This window comes from Homalodisca vitripennis, chromosome 2 (genome assembly GCF_021130785.1).
Source record: "Homalodisca vitripennis isolate AUS2020 chromosome 2, UT_GWSS_2.1, whole genome shotgun sequence".
NCBI classification, from domain to species: domain Eukaryota; kingdom Metazoa; phylum Arthropoda; class Insecta; order Hemiptera; family Cicadellidae; genus Homalodisca; species Homalodisca vitripennis.
This window is the reverse complement of record NC_060208.1, coordinates 190608722-190626457: the sequence shown is the minus strand read 5'-3', so window position 1 is coordinate 190626457 and position 17736 is coordinate 190608722.

Here is a 17736-nt window from a genome sequence, read left to right as displayed (position 1 = left end):
TAGTCTGTGAACAAATCTAAAACGCTCAATTAGTTACTTAGAGGCAGAGAACGATTTTACAACATTTTTAGCTGTAATGTATCTATCTGAATAGGAATCATGGACAGTAAAATTACAAGGCACTGTTGACGATTTTATTGTGTTTGAAATATAAACTTGCATAAGACAAATTTTAAAATCGTACGTTCATAACTTTTTGACATATCTCCTGTTATATTCAAGATATCTGCGAGAAACTGAAGTTTTAATGTTAGTGAAATTATTTAAGAAATTATTTGTAAAATCACACAATTTTTTAACGAATTTTATTATAAAAAAACTTATATCAAGTAAGTTAACTCGTTATTCGTGTTTAGCAGGGTTTTTTCAAGTCAGCTAAGCTATTCTTTCTTTTCCCTCATTGGGAAAAGAAAGAATAATTTATGTTTGAAAGTATAATTTACGTTTGAAAAAAGTAATAATATACCATTCTTTTGCTTTCTTTTGGCTTCATAAAAGCACGTGTATAACATTATGATGTTGTATGACAATACATATAATGTAGAATAACGTATCTAACAACACGTTTACGTGTTAGCTACAACACGATGTCGATTCGTGTTCAGGACAGGTACGCGTCCTCATGTATGTAGTACAACCGAACATTGGGCGGATGTTGGAACAGCGATGTTTGGTAATTCCACCACGTTCGGGTTGACCTGTATCGTGTCTATATCAGAACACTCAGCTACACGGGGTCTGTGCGATAAGTGGTGACAATCATGACTGTAAGAGACATATCATCATGTACTATTTTACCAGCCAGCTTCATAAAACGTAATATAAATTACTATGATATCTAAAGTCTAAACCTTTCCCTCGTATACAGTTTGCACACAAAAAACTGAAAGGATTCGGAAAGTAGATTGTAAGCTAAATATTTGTAGTTACGAGCTCGTAAATGAGCTACTTAACGGTGACTTTATACAAGGAAATAGTTACTAATTGGTTAGATTATTAGTTTACGTGGTACCCGTCATTAGGCGGAGTAACGAGAGGGCGGTAGACAAATATTTGGGGAGAAGTAGAGTTCGCGACTCCGAGTTGGCTTATCGAACAAACTTGCGGTTGCCGTGCCTAAGTGAACTTAGCTGCTATAGAGCACACTACACTCCGTCATCATTAGAGCCATCGCCATTGTCAGCAAAACTGCACATATCTGAGGCTGGTTGCTCTATTTACTATCAATAGAAATGTCAAAAATGAAAATCTAGTTTTATTCTTGTAACGGTTCCAATATAATGTGTAATGTATCTTACCATTATACCAGATAAGTCAGTAGTACAAAATATGTTGTAAAGGGATTTCAATATGTTTATTGAATAATACGTGAGCGTGCGCGTGCGTACGGGTATTATCTAATTTCCAAATCACACAAAAGCTGTATCTGCTTTAAATTCCATAGTCAAATTACAAAGATTATGTCAGGTTCAGTTGGTACAAATTCATTTCAAGGATACACCAAACCGGAAGACAGATTTAATTTAATATGATTATCAGTTTTTAAATGAGAAGTTCAGAAATCGTTCCTATACGTAAAGAATTACGAATATGTCTCCCATATGTATATTTTTATTGAAATCTAACCCAAATGTAACAAACCAGGGTCCCCACCCGACCGTGAAAACCGTGAAACCGGGAATAAGCCGTGAATTTCGTTCACCGTGAAAAAACCTTAAATAAGCCGTGAATTTTGTTTACATACCGTGAAAATCTCTACAACTTTTGAATAAATAAAATCAAACACGGGTCGTCGTCAGACGATCATATGGGAAAGTTGACCTTCGCTATTGCAAAGTAAAAAAGTAGCACGCAATGTAGGGGATAGACCACGAAGTTTGACAGGTGCTGCTATCTGAGCGATTGTACTGATAATATGGTTTATAAACAAATGAGGAAAAGGAAGGGCCGGTGGGAGATGACGCTTCCGGCTCAAATCACGTGAGACCTGTCTTTGTCTGTCGCCAGGTTCCGGGCCTTGGCTACGCTACGCGGCTGTAAACAAGGCATTCTCTGATTGAACGCGAGATTAATAACACAATTTAATTACTTGATAGATTGTCGTTTAATGTAAACACTTTTCGTATTGGAGTTTTATTGTATCAGATATAGTCTATTATTGTTTTCATAAAATAAAAAAAGTATACAAATCCTTAATCTAATGTAAGGAATTTAAATTACATTTTAACTTAATTTCATTCTATTAAATCCCTTATTTTATTTAAATATTAATGAGAAAAATGCTATTCAGTACGATATCTATAATCGTTGTGTGTAATGACTGTTAACACAATGTAATAATTATAAAAAATTTTAATTTATGGTGGACAATAAAATTGAATTAATTTTAGGGTCTTGCGTAAATAAATAGTATAATAATGTGACGGAGCAGAACCTACACGACACATATATCAATTAACGCAGCGAGACCATAACTTTATAGGCCTATATAACTGTTTTAAATTACCAGTAAGGTCGTTTGAGAAAACAATTTTATTTTTCATCTCTTTAGATATTAAACGGTAGTGATATGCGTTTTCCTTATCAATAATATTTTTTATGATTCCTAAGCTGCATGGATATTACGAGTGTACACGGTTTAAATCTTTTATGGTGAATGTGTGTTTAATTTGTATAATGTATTAGTAAAATATTACAAATGAAACGTCATGTTATAAAAACGTTAGAAAAAAAACCATTGCATTTTTTCTAACCAGGAAACAACAAACGTCAAGTAACTTTGTAGTGTTAAGCTTTATTACTACAAAACTACAAATGGAGGAAGTCGTCCAAGTATAATTTTGTCGGGTTCCATACGAACTACGTTAACGCTATTAATCATTTCATGCAGATGAAAAATATATCGTACAAGGTTCATTTATTGTAATGTGGTGCAGCGATGTTATGGTAAAAAATAACCTTTGTTGTCTACTGTCAATGAGAGTGGAAGGGAGGGGTATATCGTGTACTCCACTCCCCATCCTCGGACAACAGCTGGTTTTCATGTCTCAACATGAAAGATTTGTTTCCCCAGCTCGGCACTCCCAATCTTATTCTTATTGTGAGAATTGATATAAAGATTTAAAAGCTTTTCATTCAACTCATTCTGACACTTTCTCACGGAAATTCTTCTGTTGAAAGAGGCTTCTCTGTCAACAAACAGTGTATAGTTGAAAACTTGAAGGAGGAGAGTTTTAGTCGCGTTGAGAAAAGTTTGTGACGGCGTATCAGCAGCAGGAGGATTGGAGGCAATGGAAATCACTAATGAATTAGTTCATGCTGCCAAAAATTCCCACGCCCACTACTCGGAGCACTTGGCAAAACAACGAGAAGAAATGAAAGACAAAATTAATTCTGAGAAAGAGAGGAAGCAAGCTGCAATAGAAAAAAAAAAGAATTGGAAGCACAAAAATTCCAGGTTTTTGTCCGACGCCAGGAAAAGGGGCAGCTGAGTTAGACGATAAGATACAGGAACTTAGCAAAAAGTGCAAATCGTAATTCACTTTTATTCTAGACATTTTTTATAAATTTCTTTATTTAATGTGTACAAATATAATTTGTTTTTGTATAAACTGGTACCAAATAACTTTTCTTATAACAAGTTGTATATAATTTTTTATACATTTAACGTTTATATGTTAATTTTAATTTCAATAAAATTGCCTTTTCTTATGTACTAATTAAAAATGTGAACCTGTGATTATGTGAAAATTTTCCTGTGGAAGAAATTGATCGAAATAATAATAATAATGTGTTAAACAAGAAAATAATTTAATAATCACGCAAGTGTACTTCATTGACTCAAACGCGTTAGCCTTAGCCAACGTACGAATCCTGTCACCCTGCATCTGGTCTAACCTGTGTCAACAAAGTTCTCTTCAGATTTCAACAAACTTGTAAGTTAAAGAAAATTATGAGCTAATGTGCATGCTAATTATATTGAAATTTGCCTTTGTCATTGCTTTGATGACTGTTATGATTGATGTTTTGTAAAAATAATATGCCTTGTTATATTCATTATGTAGCAAATCACACATAAAATCGGACGCTCATTGCTTGCGTCGTAACCGAAGCCTATTGTTATTTCGTTCTTTTAGACGTTGCCGTCAATTCCTGCACGACCAATGACATCGTTAGTCAAATGGGAAGAAGTTTTATATTGTATTTTACCGCTCTGCCGCGTCTGTAGTGTTTACGTCTCAACTTCGCCCCTCTCCAAACACGATTTTGTTTGTACCGGTAACGTTGTTTATGAAAACTTTCCGACCTTGAATTTTAATTTTTTTAACCGTGAAAACCGTGAATTTAGCCGTGAATTTGAGTATTTAGATTGAGTGGGAACCCTGCAAACATAATTTAAACCTTGTGACGGACCTACGTATACAAGTGTGCATGAATTCAGTTCTGATAGTTCACGTAAACCGCACATGATTTTTGTTGGCGGGCTTGAAATACAATTTTATCAATTTCAGAAAAAACATCTGATTTAATAAATCTCTTTAACACCTGTTAAATCGATCTGATAACTAGATAGTCGATTATGGGGTTTATGAAATTAGACCTTGTGAATTATTTTGATTTTGACTTTTTAATTTATTTGACAGTGTCGTGTATTGTAGTAGGCGGAGCATTGATTGATTGATTTATTTCACTTCCAACGGTAAACCCAATGTACAATAATAGTAACGATCTGTTAATATAAACATAATCATACTGTGTTTAATTAAAGTAGTAAACAGGTGATTTATGTTTACTACTTAAACAGTAAAATAACACATAGCAAAAAGCATAAGTGTATTAATAAATAACAATAGTACATGTATGAGAATTAATAATAACACAAAGAATATAGGAAATAAAATATAATTCTTTATATAATAAATACTCTAAATTAATAACAACAATAATAAATAAATACAAAAATATATGTATAAATATAAAATAGGTTTAACAAAAAAAAACAGTAAGTTTTAAACTACAAGCCTAGATAAGACAACAGATAATGGAAAAACATCCCTTAATCCTCAAATTGCTGAAAATAAAATAAATATGTAATAGAAAACAAAACTTTTGCTAGGGCGTATGCTGGCACATACAATACTATAATTGTCTGTAACATCATCAGATTATCGGTTGATATTCATATCTGCGATAGGCGGTTGGATAATGTAGGATAGGTTGATGGTAAACCCAACCTGCGCCATGATAAGATTCTGTTGGTTTTGTAAACTTAAAACTGGTACTCTCAACACATGCCAAAGCAACGCTGACGTAAGCCTAAATCAATTATGTTTGGCTCCTAAAGGCGTCTTGAGACCGATGATGAGTTGAAAGATGATAAGATAGATGAAGTTGAAGTTTTTAACATTATCCTGCCGAGGAACATTGTTCGGTGAAGCTATCAAAAGGCGATCATGCTAGACGAGGCCACAGTTTGATGGGGTAAACCATCATGCTAGACGAGGTGTAGACGGAAGAGGAGTGTTAGTAGCTTGAACCTCCTTACAGGTCACCGGAAGTAGAAGTTAAACCATGTCAGGGAGCAGCCTGCGGAAACCTGCTGGGCAGGGTGTAAAGGATAACGAAATAATGAACCTTACAGGATAAATTTCCTGCGCTGATCACACCTTCGTCTACGTCCACGACGAGAAAATGATTGTATGGTTGTCAATATTGTTGTCTTGAAGTAGAGCAAGCAGTATTGAAAGGTAATGTGAATACTTTGACATAATTAGACAATGTTTATTCATTAATAATTTATTCAACTCATTCACCACCAAAAATCGTCAATGGCGCAAGTATTTCCTTCCTTAGTACTATATAATGCTTACGATATTGTTCATCGTCACAATGTAGTAGGTACATGTCTTTCTGATATACGGACTATCATAGGATATTTCACTTATTGTTTCGTATCTACCGTTCACAAAACCCCGTGTTGCGGACTTCTTCTCCAGGACAATTTGTGTATGGTCCATAATAGGACAAGAGTTAATATCTCATTTATCTCTAATACTCAATAGTCAATTATTTATTGTGGAAACAAAATACATTTGTAGAGCAAAGTCAAATATGTTAAAATTTGGACCTAAATACCACATTGAGCTCTCATTCAGACATACATTTGACCATTCATTCCACATTCATCCATTACCAATACTTCCACTTCGTTCGAGAGTCAGTCTTGTTATTTGTGTGGTCTCCCAATCATACTACAGAAACTCTTTTACATTATAAAATGCATTTGACGCTAAACTGCGTTTCAAATGAATTTTTAACGCCTTGAGCGTTGAGGCTTTTCTTAATTTATTAGGCAATCTGTTAATAAAATAAACCCCTGCTTATGAAGGTAAGCGTTCATAAACCACCGTCCTGTCTCCCAGTTCGGTAGTTGTCTCTCCCTTGTTCAGTCTCGTACAAATGAATATCTTGGCCCGTAGTCAAGGCACATTTAGACATATAATATAACGTTATTTCCAAAATGTAGAGGCTAGGCAGAATGTAGAGACTAAGCAGAGATCATCTTATGTTTTATTACATTCCTTTCATTTACGTAACGATGCTAGGATAAAGTAGCTAGAACACACTTCTAGTTTCTTTGCAAATTGGGCATTTCAGTTCGTTTCTCCTTCATTTCAACCCCAAAACGATTACTTTACGATTAGTATTCAGGAAGGATAAATTGTTTGGGAATGAGCTCACTTCAGCCCATACTTAATTGTCTGCGAGATTCCATCACTCGGTCACTTCCAACTTTCAGTCCCTGTCGCTGTTTGCGAGTGAAGGATGGAGATTTTCCGTGCACATGCAAACACGCCAACGGTGAAGGCTGAAAGCGCCGACGTAAGGACATTTCAATAACAATGTCGTCTAATGGAAACACAACCTACCAAATCTTGCCATTTTGTCCAACCTTCCTTCGCCGAGGCATGCGGTGAATATTAATTAACCTGTGAATATTTCAAAACGTTCTCTCTAGAATCTGTTACAAGGCGGGAGATTTAAATTTTCAAGTGTTCCTTTGGAGATGAGGATTTTCACCCATCTCTATTTTCTTATTATTTCTTATCAGGTGATAATTTTTAACTGTTGATATAGAAAATCGCGTCACCATTTTTTACTTATTTTATATTCATTACTGATTTCTCGAAATACAGAATAATCAAGAAACAAACTATAGTTTTAAATTAATGCAAATAAAGACATATCTGTTTTATCTTTAAGGAATTCTAAGCGAGTAATTTGATCTAAGAAGGATATGATCAGTTAGGCTCAACTTTACTTTGTGTGTGTGTCGGTCGTTGTCCTGAGTGCGAGAAAGAATTTCCATACGTTTTAATAAGTTTTACTAATAACAAATCTACAGAGGACGCTTTATTCCCGTAGTCTGTATCTTGTCTTGATTGTAGTGTCACATTGGAGCGGCAAAAAGATACTTTGTTACAAATTCCATGAACGTTAACAATATAAACCTAAACTCAAAATAATATACTTGGGCACTAAACTAAAACTTAAAACAATATGGCGTCCGATATCACTTTTACTTGTAACACAATAATGTATAGATTACTGTTCAGTCTTTACTCTACATCACTTGTCGCTTAACAGGCTTTGCTGAGGTTTCATGCAAAAGTTCAATTATATATCTCAAATGATTACATTACATGTGTTACTATATCATGTGTTAAAATGTCACATGATTGTATTCTGTTTGTTTACACGTTTTTTTTGTTCAATTTTCACTTTGCTTACCTATAGACCAAAACCATGTTACTCTTAGACCATGTAAAAATGTTCGCTGACGTTCAGCCAAATTCCATGGAGTGACATGCACCATCAGATGAAGCTTCGTGCGAAATTGCAAGCCTGTATGTTAGTCCGTTCTGGAGGATCGTGCGGACAGACAGACAGACATAAATAAAATTTTCCCAACCCCTCGAGTGATAGGCTTTGCTAACTCTCAGGCATTAAGAAGATAATTGCACTGGAATACTATATTAAGTTCCGAATATTACAGAGAACAACATATTTTTCTGAAGTTTCTCTCATGTTAAAGTATTCACCAAGGATTAGCTCAGTTTAGGAACCGAACTAAGTTTTGCTTTCTAGCAAGTATTTGCAGGATCTTCAGTTTACTAAGTCGACTTAACTAAGGCATCCAGACTTACTAAGAGAGTTCTGCAAAGCTGTGCTCACCGTCACTGTAGCTTTGATCTCGAGCAAGTATTTGCAGGATCTTCAGTTTACTAAGTCGACTTAACTAAGGTATCCATACTTGTTATGAGAGTTCTGCAGAGCTGTGCTCACCGTCAGCGAAACTTTGCTCTCCAGGAGGTATTAGCAGGATTTTCAATCCGCTTAGTCGACTTAACTAAGGTATCCAGACTTATTATGAGAGTTCTGGAGAGCTGTGCTCACCGTCAGTGTAACTTTGCTCTCCAGGAGGTATTAGCAGGATCTTCAATCCGCTTAGTCGACTTAACTAAGGTATCCAGACTTATTATGGGAGTTCTGCAGAGCTGTGCTCACCGTCAGTGTAACTTTGCTCTCCAGGAGGTATTAGCAGGATCTTCAATTCGCTTAGTCGACTTAACTAATGTATCCAGACTTATTATAAGAGTTCTGGAGAGCTGTGCTCACCGCCAGTGTAACTTTGCTCTCCAGGAGGTATTAGCAGGATCTTCAATCCGCTTAGTCGACTTAACTAAGGTATCCAGACTTATTATGAGAGTTCTGGAGAGCTGTGCTCACCGTCAGTGTAACTTTGCTCTCCAGGAGGTATTAGCAGGATCTTCAATCCGCTTAGTCGACTTAACTAAGACATCTAGACTTACTATTAGTGTTCTGCAGTTCACCGTCAGTGAAACTTTGCTTTGGATGATATCATCTCTAGACTTTAAATTTTGCATGAAACGTCATTTCTGAAACCAAGAATTAATTCAACGAAGTATCTCTATTTATGGGATTTGACAGCTCCCTTGAAGTGTATCGCTCACTAGACCGGCAGGGTTTTCCTTCTTTCTAACTCTCTGTGTTGTGAATTGCTACGAAAGAAAAGAGTCTATCTTCCACTCTGCTTTATTTATCTCACTCCTCTACTGTTCCGATTCAGGTCACATGAATCGTTTCCCCATTATCTAGCGTAATTTCGTCATTCTGATTTCGAGTTGAAATATATCTCAGGCAGATACTCAGTGACTTTCGGTGCTATAAAAAGTAAATATTAGTTATTCTTGAAATTTATTGTTCTACCAACTATGCCGGAAATTGTATTTGAAATGATTTTACACTCGAGTTTTTAAACTCATCACAGTTGGAATATTTAGCTAATGTCTTCTAAAGTCCAATTTTATATTGTGTAACACATCCATTTTGAGAATATTTATATATTATATAACTCTTCAAGTATTCAAATTCGAAGATAAAACGTGTTTCACTTATCTTCCAAGTAAATAAATAAGTAATACACGTTAGAAAATATCACTGTGTTATCAATACGTCATTACAATGTCATATTTTAAAGCGAAAATCCAGTTCCCAAGTAATTATTTACACGGAAACGTAGATATATATGTTTTTTAATATTCAATTTCTTCTTTGCAAAAATAAACTAAAATATTGTCAAAATTATAAACTAAGCTTTTACAGAGGTAAAGTCGACAGAAGAGTTGAAAGTTAAGAAAGAAAAGTGAGTTAGTTTAATGAGAAACCGATGAGGTTGATTGGATTAACATCACAGTTGACATAAGGAGATGAATTTAGAAGTCTCGCCGGTGCCTCAATATAGGGTAGGGTATCAAAACAAACGATTTTGGGGTTTTACACAGATTACGGAACGACGCGAGAACATGTGGTGAGATTTATCGATTTAGCGCGGGGGTATGATTGATGGGCTTCCAAACGCCTCGTAGACTAACTCTACCACTTCCGCGAGATATGGCGAGCCCGCCGCTTCCTTCTGCTACTCGGTATGTCAATAACCCAGCAGATATCATTTGAGAAGACGAGAACTTTAGAAACTCTGCAGTTTAAAATAACATTGTATGATGATTTAAGTATTAAAAACACATAAAGATAGTTTGGATAAAGATCCAGGTACATAATGGGTTATGATGGTAGTATTTTTAGTTATGAAAGGAAGATTGATTAGTTTAAGCATAAGCAAATTGAAAGAACCTAGAAATATTGCACAATGCATATAAAACCTTTAATGCAGATATAAACATCGAAACCTTTCCTTAGTTGGGTCTTAGAGCCTTAACTAGTTAAAATATAAAACAAAGTCACATTCAGATTTTACAGTAAATAAAAGAATTGTAATTTTTAAGAAAGGGTCGGAATCAGAAATCTTCGTTACAGTTAATAATTGAAAGGAAGGAAACTATTTAATGGCGAATGCAATGTCTAATTTAAAGCAACATTTCTGTTATGTATTATAATGCAAAATAATGTTGTCCAGCTATATAATATTTTATTTTTCATAAGAATTCCTACGCCTAGTCCAGAATGACAAACGCTGTGTATGGTTTGCAAAACCAACATTTACAGGCGACTAACAGTCAACAGATAAATATGACATTGAATTAAATTCCTGTAATAAAAAAAAAAAACAAAAGTTAAAGAAGCTCTATTTATTTCCGCGTTACAGGTAGCGATCTCAATTTAACGGGTAAAAATTTTACATCATTATTTTAATTTTTAACGTATGGGGGGGGGGTGGGGGGGGGGGGGGGTGGGGGGGGGGGGGGGTGGGGGGGGGGGGGGGTGGGGGGGGGGGGGGGTGGGGGGGGGGGGGGGTGGGGGGGGATTTACCTAATACTTCTTATATCTAAGTTTAAAATTTTCTACTGTAAACTGAAAATATTATCTTGGAGCACTCTCTAGTATTTTTTTTTTTTATTTCAAGGTATTTACAAAAATCTCTATTAGTTATAAAATAACTTTTATATTTAATCAAACGCTTCCTGAGATTTTTGATTTTTTAATCTTACCATTCATATTGAACTGTACTAATTCCTGTTTACAATTTCGTTTACTATAGCAACCCTTATTTTGAATTTAAATGTATTATATTCCTTGAGGCTAAACTACTAAAGAAGAGTGCAAGATAAGGAACAGTGTTTAACAGCAACGTTTCGAGGTAACCGGAGGTAAAACACGATATAAGATACTGTGTCATAGATAGTCCACACTAGATGGATGTAGCGTGTCTTTTTATTACCTTATAAATATTTGTGTGACCCTGTTACCAACAGTTTCCAGAGGGGTAAATTGCACGATCTAATCCAGTCTCTTGGTCTCTTAGACAAGATGGTATAGACTGTGATAGCTATTATTGCTTCTATTATTATTCTCGAACTGTTACAATACTACTGAGTGAACTCAAAATGTGAGGTCCTGTTACTTATGAAACGTTCATAGATTAGCAGAATATATTCGGAAAAGAATGCTATGTTTTACTTGTAAAAAGTAATAATAAAAACAGTCATTACAAATAATTATGTGTTATTCTCTCCATTGTCCATTTATTTCATGTTATGAATTTCCAATGACACTATACACAAACTGTCTATCTATTCAATGATTTTGCTCAGTGAAATAAGAGTGTTTTCTTTATTTTCTAAGAATGTCACCTACATAGAACAGGCTCTGTGTATTATTAGCTATGGCTAACAGTGGGCGATAAGACATGAAAGAAGATCACCTATTTTGCCGTATTTTCCGCACCGTCTAGAATAGTTTTGACGTCGTCCTATTTGTAATTGAGAGCTTGTGTAAGGCGATTCAAAAAAACTCTTAAGGTGATTTGGAATTTTAGTGTGTATGAAAATACCTTTATTTTTTTATTTAATTGCAAATATATTTCAAGTGTTGATTATTTGTGTGTATTAAAAAAATTAAATTGGCTAGCACGTAAAGAAAAAGTATCATAAAGATATACTTTTTCGTCATATAAACATTCAATCTATTGAAATAAAATATTTTATGTTTGAAAAATATATTTTTATTTTTAAATAACATGTTGTTTTCTCCGAACGTAATGTTACTTTTTGTTTCTCAATTGGTATAAAAATGCCAAGAACTATCAAGATTGATGATACTGCCCCACTGTGCAATACATATTTGATAGAGGACCTGATATCCAGTGATGTTACAGTTGATATCGACTCTAGATCACCACTTATAAGACATCCCTAGATACTTCATATTTTTGATCATAACTATACCATGTAGGTTTTCTGAGTAGTTCCAAAGGTACACCCAGCAATATTAGGAGGTAATATAACTTAAAAAGGGTATAAATGAAAGGTAAATTTAACAATATAGTGGTTTTTTATACTGACGAGTACAGAAATGCTACAAAAATGGAAACAATATTCTTCTATAAAACATAGATCGGGACGGGAGTGAGTTTTGAGAAACGTGGTGTATCAATAGAGACAACGAAAGAGAAACCATCTCAGGAATTACAACATGACGTGGTAAAGCAAATATTCTGTTACAAGCCTTCGAGCTCTCCTTACTCTTTCCTCCAACTCTGTACTATAACACGTTCATAAAAATATATACGAGTAAAATGTAACTGGACTTAACCCACTCGACTAACGACGACGTGGTGAATTTGTAATTGCAACTATGACTAACACAGCACATCAAATTGGAATGAGAAACTTTTAGAGCTACTTAATCCCGTGACAGTCTTCGTTGTGGTTCCCGGATTTTAGAAACTGCTTTAACAAAGCATGAGTATCTTTTCATCTTCAAATAGATTTAATATCAAAAACATTACTGTTAATGATAATGGTAGTTCATTTTTTATACACACCAGTCTGGATAAAGCCTCTGTACTACGAAACCAGATATGCCATATGTATATATCAAAATATGTTTAGATGGCTATAGCCTAACTGAACTTCAATAAATATTGATTAACAAAAAATTGCTGCATCCGCTGGAAATCGAACCCGGATCTCTCATTTGAAAATAAAAAATAAAGTGCCTTTATAAAAATAATAATAAAACTGGGGGGAATTGTTAAGAATTTATTTTTGCATTTTCTTTGCCATATTGCAATCATATTCGATTTATTTAACTAGTTTGTTAAAGCTTCCGTTTCAGTTATTAAAGATATTTACCCCAAACTTAAGTTGCATTACTCTTGTGTTTAAATCTGTACTAAATCATGTTAACGAAGGTTTTCTCGCGTCAATAGTAAATAAGCTAAGATTGTCACCGACGCTTCCAATCTGTGAATCTGTGTAATCCGTCTTCTGTAGGTTCTCGCTTCATTCATTTACGTTAAGCCGCTTAGGGCAAAACTGAATTCAAGCAATACACGTGATGTAACGCGAGGCAGAATTTCCTGATTTTATTGGTTGAGTAAAGATATTTTGTAATTAAATTGCTCTTTAAATGCTTTTGTAACAATAACAACAATACATCAGGACATCGAAGTCATCATTTAAATAATACATTTCCAATTACAATTACAACACCAACACGTAGCCTAGATGAAAAATAACAATAAATAAACGTACGTCATTATTGCATTACCATTAACGAATATTCCTGTTTAATTCTTCTGTAAAAGAATTGTCGTTAAAATTTAAAATAATTAACGTATGTTGTCAGATATGCGTTGTTTAACAGCCATATTTCTTTGTAGGTCCTTATACTTCTTTCTGCAATTTTAATACTTATTCCCGCGTGTGTTAAACGTATTTCGCGTTAAAGAAAGGTCAATAATAAATCTTCAATATATTATAGATTTTAAATGAGACTACCCGTGTCCACTTAACAAGTTTTAAACCATTTATTATATCAATTACTAACACTTACAATAATAGTTCAACTTACAAAGATAAACCACCATTTTCTTGGCACTTTTGGTGAAATAAAATAAAAACTTAACTTCCAAAATAATCCAAATACAAAAGTATTATTTTTTACACAAAGATTTATAAATCAAACATTTCATTAAAATTTAAAGCCATGTACATTATGAAATGATATTCATGCAATGGTTTCAAATATACATTTTAAACTATGAAATACAATTTTTCTCTAAACTGCCAACAATGAGTGTCTAGTCTTAACATGGTGACACAATTTTGTAATCAAATCTTTATTTTTATTTTTCTAAATTTATAAAATACTGAAGCAATCAATACATTCTTTATACTTACATTTAGAATGTGCAAAGCTATATTACGACTTAAAAAATATTATTTACATTACCTTGAACTTTACAAATATTAATCCACAAAATATCCCTCTTTAAATTTATAAATTAGTTAGACTTAGTCTGAAGTCCTGGAACTAAATAAATGGATTGTCTCAACTGAAACTGTTCATTACACATTTATGACAAATGTCTCTAACAATATTACTTGAAATCTGTAGTCACGCAAAGAGTGGGATTTAATTTAAACTAATCTTTAAATTAAACACAAGCAATACCAACAAATGTCAAGTACTAGCCACCTTCCCTTCTAACGGCAGTTACATAAATAGACCTAGGTTTATGCTCTTGCAAACAATCTATATATAAATCTTTCCGGTGTAAATTATACATTTTTACTAGAATTACACCTACTGAGAAAATAAGATTGATGAAAGCAAAAAGGCAATACAAATAGCGTATATTACATGGAATTGTTACAATAATAAACCTTTTTATTTAATTGCATGATTTTAATATTTAACAAGTATATTATCCAAGATGAGTCATAATTAAAATATTAAAAGCCACGATGTGAATTGTTTGCTTGACTTTCACTATGGAAGTCAGGAAACAATCATTTTCCATAATTTATTACTGACATCTGAAATGCTGAAGTAAATAGTATTGATTTTGATTTTCAATTCAGTATTTTGTAAGTAAAACTGTATAAAATATTGGAGATGTTATATACTTTCATAATTTCTTCATAGTAGATTATCACACAAATTTAAACAATGAATAAGCGTAGTTTTTAATAATATCTTTCGTCTGTACTGTTTTAAATTATACAGCAAGTATGTAATAACACATTTTGTTACGGGCGCAGAGATTAGTCTGGCAAGACGCAGAGTATGTTAATTTAATTCAAAGGCCTTCATATTATTTTATGAGCAAAAACTTTCACCTTTTCTTTTAAAACTTTAATAAATTGGTTGTTATATTTCCAATAATCCGAATTTTCTAAAGTACGGTCCCGTGGGCTGTTGTTTTGTAATTCAATAAAATTAATTCCGGAAAATGTTTTAAGTTAATATTGTAATAAATGTTAACTATATACGTCATAAACAATAATTTTCAGACAATCCTGGCCGCCATTTTCAAATAAAATAAATTGAACATGTTATTTATTTTTTTTTTTTTTATTTTTTAGGCACAAAGCTATTTCAATTTATATTTACTACAGCCTGTGTTTACATTTAAAATGCCTATGTTTTAAAATGCTCCATTTATTTAAAAACGCTATAATTCAATAATGTTTATGACAAAAGTATATTTAATAGGTTCTTTATAGGTTATTTTTTAGAAAAAGACTCTTTAAAACAGTTAAGTAATTATTAGTGATTGTAAAACATAGTAAAGAAAGGATAACATGAGTTCGGACATTTGCCATCGTTATACTGTAAGTTATAAAAAGGTATAACACAACGTTTCGAGGATTGGAATCTATCCTCTTCGTCAGGTGGGGGATGTATTAATACATACAAAAGTAAAGAATGTAAAGCGGTAAAGAAGGTAAAGAAAAGAGTTCAAACATAGCTAAAAGCTGCTTGTAGTCCAAATCCAGACGTTGACACTACACAGGATGCAAGCCCCGAGCACAAAAAAACGTAGTAAATATGGACCGAATATACGATAAAAAGCCGAATATGTGTAGCGTGGTACGTTCCAAGTTCTCAGAACACTGCATGCTATGTGATACCTAAATTGTCATAATATCGCTATATTTATCTATATACGAGTATTACACAATTTCCGGTAACAGGATTATTGGATTGTTATAATTCATCCCTTGCATCATTTCATATTTGTGACGTACCTTGGTAAACAACGAATATAGCGGAGAGGCTTCGAATCATTGTGTCAGTAATAATGCCTCAGTTACTTAATTAAAATGCACTTTATCCTTATTGGTATGACTAATACGAGTATTCCCCATTTCATTATCTCGTTGTTTGTTTGGTGTCATTTTGCTGATTTTGTATCTCTTTTATTTCAATTAATCGACATTTTATATGGGAATTACCAAGCTATAATTAGAATAGAAATACCTGCTAATAATTATGCAATCTTTTACTTGTCCGTATTGTCTCTGAAATCGAACTTATTAGGGTGCAATAAACCATAAGATATATAACAATCTTTGAAATACATTTTTATACCATTTTTCATGCATAACCTATCGCGGTTGTATGAGTGCTTGACTTTCACTATGGAAGTCAGGAATCAATCATTTTCCATAGTTTATTACTGACATATGAAATGCTGAAGAAAATAGTATTGATTTTGATTTTCAATTCAGTATTTTGTAAGTAAAACTGTATAAAATATTAGAGATGTTGTATACTTTAATAATTTCCTTATAGTAGATTATCACAGAAATGTAAATAATAAATAAGCGTACTTTTTAATAATATCTTTCGTGTGCAATGTTTTAAATTGTACAGCAAGTATGTAATAAAACATTTTGTTACGGGCTCAGAGATTAATCTGGCACGACGCTGAGAAAATGTTAATTTAATTCAAATGCCTTTCATCTTTCTTTTAAAACTTTAATAAATTGGTTGTTATATTTCCAATAATTTTCTAAAGTATGGTAACGTGGGCTGTTGTTTTGTAATTAAATCAATCGAATTCCGGAAAATGTTTTGAGTTAATATTTTATTCAATTTTTCAATTTTTTTAGGCACAAAGTTCTTTCAAATTATATTTACTACAGCCTATGTTTACATTTAAAATGCCTATGTTATAAAATGCTCCATTTATTTAAAGACGCTATAATTCCATAATGTTTATGAAAAAAGCATATTTAACACGTTTTTTTATGGATATTTTTATAAAAAAACACTTTCAAACAGTTAAGCAATTATTACTGATTGTAAAAGATAGTAAAGAAAGGATAACAGGATTTCTGACATTTGTCATCGTTATAGGTTATAAAAAGGTATAACACAACGTTTCGAGGATTGGAATCTATTCTCTTCGTCAGGTGGGGGAGTTAATAATACATACAAACGTAAAGAATATAAAGCAGTAAGGAAGGTAAAAAAAAGAGTTCAAACATACCTAATGGAATGCTTGTGCAAATCCAGACGTTGACACTGCACAGGATGCAAGCCCCGAGCACAAAAAGACGTAGTAAATATGGACCGAAATACCGAATATACGATAAACAGCCCAATGTGTTTAGCATGGTATGTTCCAAGTTCTCAGATTACTGCATGCTATATTTATCTATATATGAGTATTACTCAATTTCCGGTAACAGGATTACTGGTTTGTTATAATTTATCCCTTGCATCATTTCATATTTGTGACATACCTTGGTAAACAACGAATATAGCGGAAAGGCTTCGAATCATTGTGTCAGTAATAATGCCTCAGTTACTTAATTCAAATGCACTTTATCCTCATTGGTATGACTAATACTAGTATTCCCCATTTCATTATTTCGTTGTTTGTTTGGTGTCATTTGT